The sequence below is a fragment of the Entelurus aequoreus genome, linkage group LG06 (assembly GCF_033978785.1).
Source record: "Entelurus aequoreus isolate RoL-2023_Sb linkage group LG06, RoL_Eaeq_v1.1, whole genome shotgun sequence".
Taxonomy (NCBI): domain Eukaryota; kingdom Metazoa; phylum Chordata; class Actinopteri; order Syngnathiformes; family Syngnathidae; genus Entelurus; species Entelurus aequoreus.
The window spans coordinates 7,698,522-7,706,400 of record NC_084736.1 but is presented as its reverse complement, the minus strand read 5'-3'; the positions used below and the strand labels follow the sequence as shown (position 1 = coordinate 7,706,400).

General features: G+C 37.9%; 1 protein-coding gene across 1 annotated transcript in view; it reads left to right on the top strand.

The window, feature by feature from the left end:
* The window catches only part of LOC133652457 (GEM-interacting protein-like), a 40,376-nt gene that overhangs the window by 21,529 nt on the left and 10,968 nt on the right, over positions 1–7,879 (top strand). The window lies entirely within an intron of this gene.

The window sequence follows — 7,879 nt, the reverse complement described above, 5'->3', positions numbered from 1 at the left end:
TTCCTTCACTATTAGTCTTATTTTGTATATTCTGGTGAACCAAGGTCCTCTACAGCAGTGGTCCCCAACCTTTTTGTAGCTGCGGACCGGTCAACGCTTGAAAATTTGTCCCACGGACCGGTGGGGGGTCGGGGGGGTGGGAGATTGGTTGTATTTAAAAAATTTTTTTTTTTTTTTTTTTTTCATAAAGAAATACAATCATGTGTGCTTACGGACGGTATACCTGCAGACTGTATTGATCTATATTGATATATAATGTATATATTGTGTTTTTTATGTTGATTTAATTTTGAAAAAAAAAAAAAAAATTATTTTTTTTATTTTTTTTTATTAATTTCTTGTGCGGCCCGGTACCGGTCCGCGGACCGATTGGTACCGGGCCGCACAAGAAATTAAAAAAATATATAAAAAAAATAAAAAATAAAAAAAATTCATAAAGAAATACAATCATGTGTGCTTACGGACTGTATACCTGCAGACTGTATTGGTCTATATTGATATATAATGTATATATTGTGTTTTTTATGTTGATTTAATTTAGAAAAAAAAAAAAATTTTTTTTTTTTTTTTTTTTTTTTTTTTTTAATTTCTTGTGCGGCCCGGTACCAATCGGTCCGCGGACCGGTACCGGGCCGCACAAGAAATTTAAAAAAAAAAAAAAAAAAAAAATTTTTTTTTTTTTTTTCTAAATTAAATCAACATAAAAAACACAATATATACATTATATATCAATATAGACCAATACAGTCTGCAGGTATACAGTCCGTAAGCACACATGATTGTATTTCTTTATGAATTTTTTTTTTTTTTTCACGGCCCAGTACCAATCGGTCCGCGGACCGGTACCGGGCCGTGGCCCGGTGGTTGGGGACCACTGCTCTACAGTAGACATTTGATTTTGGTCTATTTATTTAGTCAGTTACAGGAGCGTTATGCTGTTTTTAAGAACACCTAATCAAAGATCATCTCTATGACAACACTCTAGTGTTTAAAAAAAAAAGCTTTTTGAACTGAACTCGTGGGTCACCCGTTGAAAAGTTCAAATAATGAAAAAGAGTGGACCTAAAATGGAACCTTGAGGAGCACTATTAGTCATACTTGCCAACCCTCCCGATTTTCCCGGGAGACTCCCGAATTTCAGTGCCCCTCCCGAAAATCTCCCCGGGCAACCATTCTCCCGAATTTCTCCCGATTTCCACCCGGACAACAATATTGAGGGTAGAGATGTCGATATATGCGTTAAAATGTAATATCGGAAATTATCGGTATCGTTTTTTTTATTATCGGTATCGTTTTTTTTTTGTTTTTTTTTAATTAAATGAACATAAAAAACACAAGATACACTTACAATTTGTGCACCAACCCAAAAAACCTCCCTCCCCCATTCACACTCATTCACACAAAAGGGTTGTTTCTTTCTGTTATTAATATTCTGGTTCCTACATTATACATCAATATATATCAATACAGTCTGCAAGGGATACAGTCCGTAAGCACACATGATTGTGCGTGCTGCTGCTCCACTAATAGTACTAACCTTTAACAGTTAATTTTACTCATTTTCATTCATTACTAGTTTCTATGTAACTGTTTTTATATTGTTGTACTTTCTTTTTTATTCAAGAAAATGTTTTTATTTATTTATCTTATTTTACTAATTTTTTTTAAAAGTACCTTATCTTCACCATACCTGGTTGTCCAAATTAGGCATAATAATGTGTTAATTCCACGACTGCATATATCGGTTGATATCGGTATCGGTACAATATCGGAATATCGGATATCGGCAAAAAGCCATTATCGGACATCCCTAATTGAGGGCGTGCCTTAAAGGCACTGCCTTCAGCGTCCTCTGCAACATAATAAATGCGGCTTTTACACACACACATGAGTGAATGCATTCATACTTGGTCAACAGCCATACAGGTCACACTGAGGGTGGCCGCATAAACAACTTTAACACTGTTACAAATATGCGCCACACTGTGAACCCACACCAGACAAGAATGACAAACACATTTCGGGAGAACATCCGCACCGTAACACAACAGAACAAATACCCAGAACCCCTTGCAGCACTAACTCTTCCGGGACGCTACAATATACCACCAAACCCCAAATTCGGAAATCTCAAGGTTGGCAAGTATGCTAATAGTACAACTAAAGAAGTTGAACAAATGACTACTGACCGCATCTGAAGTAATACACCAGCAATACCTTATTTACTTCCATCCCCATCCATTTTCTACCGATTGTCCCTTTTTTTGGGGTGGCCGCTGGAGCCTATCTCAGCTGCATTCGGGCGGAAGGCGGAGTACACCCCGGACAAGTCGCCACCTCATCGCAGGGCCAACACAGATAGACAGACAACGTTCACACACTAGAGCCAATTTAGTGTTGCCAATTAACCTTATTTACTTAAATTACATTACAGGGAATTTCTGCACTCTCAGCTTTATTAAAGGCCTACTGAAATGAAATGTTTTTATTTAAACGGGGATAGCAGATCCATTCTGTGTGTCATACTTCATCATTTCGCGATATTGCCATATTTTTGCTGAAAGGATTTAGTAGAGAACGACGATTTTGGTCGCTGATAAAAAAAAGAGCCTTGCCCGTACCGGAAGTAGCGTGACGTCACCGGAGGAAAGACTCCTCACATTTCCCCATTGTTTACACCAGCAGCGAGAGCGATTCGGACCGAGAAAGCGACGATTACCCCATTAATTTGAGCCAGGATGAAAGATTCGTGGATGAGGAAAGTGAGAGTGAAGGACTAGAGTGCAGTGCAGGACGTATCTTTTTTCGCTCTGACCGTAACTTAGGTACAAGGTCTCATTGGATTCCACACTCTCTCCTTTCTCTATTGTGGATCACGGATTTGTATTTTAAACCACCTCGGATACTATATCCTCTTGAAAATGAGAGTCGAGAACGCGAAATGGACATTCACAGTGACTTTTATCTCCACGACAATACATCGGCGAAGCTCTTTAGCTACGGAGCTAACGTGATAGCATCGGGCTCAAATGCAGATAGAAACAAAATAATTAAATCCCTGACTGGAAGGATAGACAGAAGATCAACAATACTATTAAACCATGGACATGTAACTACACGGTTAATAATTCCCAGCTTGGCGAAGCTTAACAATGCTGTGGCTAACGACGCCATTGAAGCTAACTTAGCAACGGGACCTCACAGAGCTATGATAAAAACATTAGCGCTCCACCTACGCCAGCCAGCCCTCATCTGCTCATCAACACCCGTGCTCACCTGTGTTCCAGCGATCGACGGAAGGACGAAGGACTTCACCCGATCATCCGTGCGGTCGGCGGCTAGCGTCGGCTAGCGCGTCTGCTATCCAAGTCAAAGTCCTCCTGGTTGTGTTGCTGCAGCCAGCCGCTAATACACCGATCCCACCTACAACTTTCTTCTTTGCAGTCTCCATTGTTCATTAAACAAATTGCAAAAGATTCACCAACACAGATGTCCAGAATACTGTGGAATTTTGAGATGAAAACAGAGCTTTTTTGTATCGGACTTAATGGGGTCCGAATACTTCCGTTTCAACGATTGACGTCACGCGCATACGTCATCATACATAGACGTTTTCAACCGGAAGTTTAGCGGGAAATTTAAAATGTCACTTTATATGTTAACCCGGCCGTATTGGCATGTGTTGCAATGTTAAGATTTCATCATTGATATATAAACTATCAGACTGCGTGGTCGCTAGTAGTGGCTTTCAGTAGGCCTTTATGGTTGCCTGATCATAAAAAAAAAAGGTTTTCAGAGTATATCCTTTTGAGTCCTGCACAAGAAAGCGAGGAAAAGAAGTAAAAGTTGACTCTGACACCTCCGCGATCTCGGATCTTTTTGCTTAATGCCTTTTAAATGATTTAAACAGTGTTAAAACAACTTTATATAAAATGTGCTGTTCTTAAAGCCAATGTTTTCTTTCACTAATGAAATCAATTAATTACCTTTTAAATCGATATATATCTTCTGGAACAGTGTTTTTCAACCACTGTGCCGTGGGAAATTATGCAACTTTGCCTAATTGGTCCAAAAAATATTACTTGCAAATAGAGATGTCCGATAATATCGGTCTGCCGATATTATCGGCCGATAAATGCCTTAAAATGTAATATCGGAAATGATCGGTATCGTTTTTTTTATTATCAGTATGTTTTTTTTTTTTTTTTTTTTTTTTTTTTTAAATTAAATCCACATAAAAAACACAAGATACACTTACAATTAGTGCACCAACCCAAAAAACTTCCCTCCCCCATTTACACTCATTCACACAAAAGGGTTGTTTCTTTCTGTTATTAATATTCTGGTTCCTACATTATATATCAATATATATCAATACAGTCTGCAAGGGATACAGTCCGCAAGCACACATGATTGTGCGTGCTGCTGCTCCACTAATAGTACTAACCTTTAACAGTTAATTTTACTCATTTTCATTAATTACTAGTTTCTATGTAACTGTTTTTATATTGTTTTACTTTCTTTTTTATTCAAGAAAATGTTTTTAATTTATTTATCTTATTTTATTTGATTAATTTTTTTCAAAAGTACCTTATCTTCACCATACCTGGTTGTCCAAATTAGGCATAATAATGTGTTAATTCCACGACTGTATATATCGGTTGATATCGGTATCGATAATTAAAGAGTTGGACAATATCGGCATATCGGATATCGGCAAAAAGCCATTATCGGACATCCCTACTTGCAAATCAATAATTATAATCTGCAAATAATGTGCCGTTGTCTAGTGTCCGTGCCGCATAGAGCTAGGCAGGGTAACCATGTAATACTCCATAGTTCATTGCTTTGTAGAAGTCGGAACGCGTCCAGCATGGTTTGTCGCGACCCCAATACGCAGAGCACAGCCAGAGAGACAGCGTGCAGGTAAAAAGGTATGTTATGCTTAAACCAAAAATGAACAAAAAGGCACTGAAGCATAGGGATGGCTATGCAAAACGAAAGTAAAACTGAACTGGCTACAAAGTAAACAAAAACAGAATGCTGGACGACAGCAAAGACTTGCAGTGTGTGTGTCCGTACATGACATGACAATCAACAATGTCCCCACAAAGACGGATAGCGTCCGCACAACTGAAATAGTCTTGTTTGCCAAGACAAAGCAGGTCATTTTTTAACGTTTTTTTGCTGGTGGTGTGCCTACGTATTTTTTCAATGAAAAAAATGTGCCTCGGCTCTAAAAAGGTTGAAAAACACTGCTCTGGAAGGCCAACTAGCCGAGCACGGACTGATTTTCTGCCATTTTAGGACTATAAATGGATATATCGATCAATTGTTACACAGTAGTCCGAGTTCCTCAATTTTTTTAGGAATTTGCTGCAGAAATGTTTGTGTACCAAGTTGTGAACTGAACTCACCAGTTGACTAGCCCTGCTTTAAAGGATTTTTGTTAGTTTGTCATTTTTACTTTTATAAAAGCTATAATAGCTTAACTTGACATTTTATTCTGTTAAGGCCCAAGCTGTTTGTTTACATGCTTCTTTTTTTTTATTTCTCTTTGCTATTTGAGCTTATTGGACCCTAATTAGAATAAAAACTAAGAATCATCTTTTGATATGATGAACTTAGTCCATAAGTACACAAACGTGTACTTCATGTTTAGTGACATGCTAATTCTTATTTTTACACTTTTTTCCCCCAAATTCCATTGTATGTTGTACTCTTCTAACACCACCAGATGGCAGTATAAGTGTCCACATAAGTGGCCATAGGACCCCAATTCAGTAGTGTACACAATTTTGAAAATGAGAGCTAAAAGCTGCTGTCCACGCATGTGGCTACTAAGCCTTTAGAGGTAAAAAAGATGGACGACTGCTGCTCTGCTTTCTTGTGCGTCGCTCTTTTCAAGCTCCTTTCCCTTTTGCTTCAAATTTGTTCAAGAATAGACAGATCATTTCCAACATGGCACCTCCACACAATTATTTTACACCGTAAGATTCTGTAAATGTTTAGTTACATACCTTAATTGTTTCCAAACGGTTCCTGCAACAAGGCAGTAAAACGGCTAATCAAACAAAACAAACAACCTCCACGGTGACGTCTTGGTGAGTTTACTGAGGAATTTTGTGAAAGTGAAACAATACAAAAAGAATGTAATTGTGAGTTAATAATACTAACAGACACTCGTAAACGTGTTAGTACGTTAGCTAATGCTAACGACGCTAGCGTCATTACATTACAATAGCACGTACAAATATGCGTGAAAACACTCCTACAGACATCACACAAGGGACGCTTTTAGTAAGTATGAATAGTTTTAGTTATATTGTAAGATTTTAACGTGGCTTGGAGTGATGAATGAAGAATCCATACGAGTAGTAACGCTATGGACAGCTAGAAGACTGAACGACGAAATTTTTTTTAAAAGCACTGACGGTAAACATCCAAAAGATGGCGTCATAGCACAAACAATAAATTAAAATGTATTATTGATGCCAGTGAAGAAAAATTCATGAATTAGCCGCTACGTTTAATAAGCCGCGGGATTCAAAGTGTAGGAAAAAAGTAGCGAAATTTACATAGGTTCTTTTTAAGACACTTGTGGAAAATAAAAATAAAAATTGTGCTGTCAAACGTTTATTGTTTTTAAATCAGATTAATCAAACTTTTAAATTTGGATTATGATTAATCACAGCTTATTAGTAATTTAAATTGACATTAAAAAAAAAAGACTCCAATATTTAGACACAAATGCAATCTTCTTGGCAGAATATCTTACAGGAAGTGTTACTTGAATGCACCACAGTTATTCGCTCTAAACCAGAGGTGTCAAAAGTTATCGCAGTTATGTTTGGCCCCAGAGGGCCGCTTGTAACAGTGAATACTATTATTACACCATCATTTTATGCATTTTATTAGTAGATTTTTTTTAAACTAAAATGTAAAAAAATATGGTAAGTTGCAATAATTTCACCTCAAATTTTTGTGTATTTTACTGTAAATGAAAAAACAGTACTGCGGTTTTTATGGTAAAAAAAAAGGCAGCTCAGTTGCCAAAATTTTACTGTAAAATTTACATTTGTTTTTTTTAGTCTAAATAAAAAAACCTGCAATTTTACAGTAACATTTTTATCTTTACCATTACCTACTCAGTGGTTGCCTAGTGGTTGGAGTGTCCGCCCTGAGATCGGTAGGTTGTGGGTTCAAACGCCGGCCGAGCCATACCAAAGACTATAAAAATGGGACCCATTACCTCTCTGCTTGGCACTCAGAATCAAGGGTTGGAATTGGGGGTTAAATCACCAAAAATTATTCCCGGGCGCGGCCACCGCTGCTGCTCACTGCTCCCCTCAGCTACCAGGGGGGTGAACAAGTGGATGGGTCAAATGCAGAGGACACATTTCACCACACCTAGTGTGTGTGACAATCGTTGGTACTTTAACTTTACTTTAAGTGCATAAGTGTGGTGCACTTGTGTAAGTACGCTTGGTCTTCAAGTGTGTCACACTTATACTTACATTTAGTTTTTGAGTACGTAAGTGTGAGAGGAAGGAGGCGAACTAAGAAGATAAAGATTGCCATGGTCATTTACATGAACAGTAATGAATGTATTACCTGGTGTTTTGTTTCTCAATATTATGCAAAAGCAACTTTTCTCACCTTCTGGTACATGCTGATCTGTATTTGGGATCTGCATAAGTCCTGAAAATGCGCACGCGTCCGCCATTGTGGTCCGTGCTGACAACATAGTCGATAAGCTTCTTCTTTTTCTCTATCTTCTCCGTTTTATTTGGTACATGGTGTAATGATAAGTGTGACCAGTAGATGGCAGCCACACATAAGAGATACGGGTAGGCTGCACTATGATGGCAATATGACT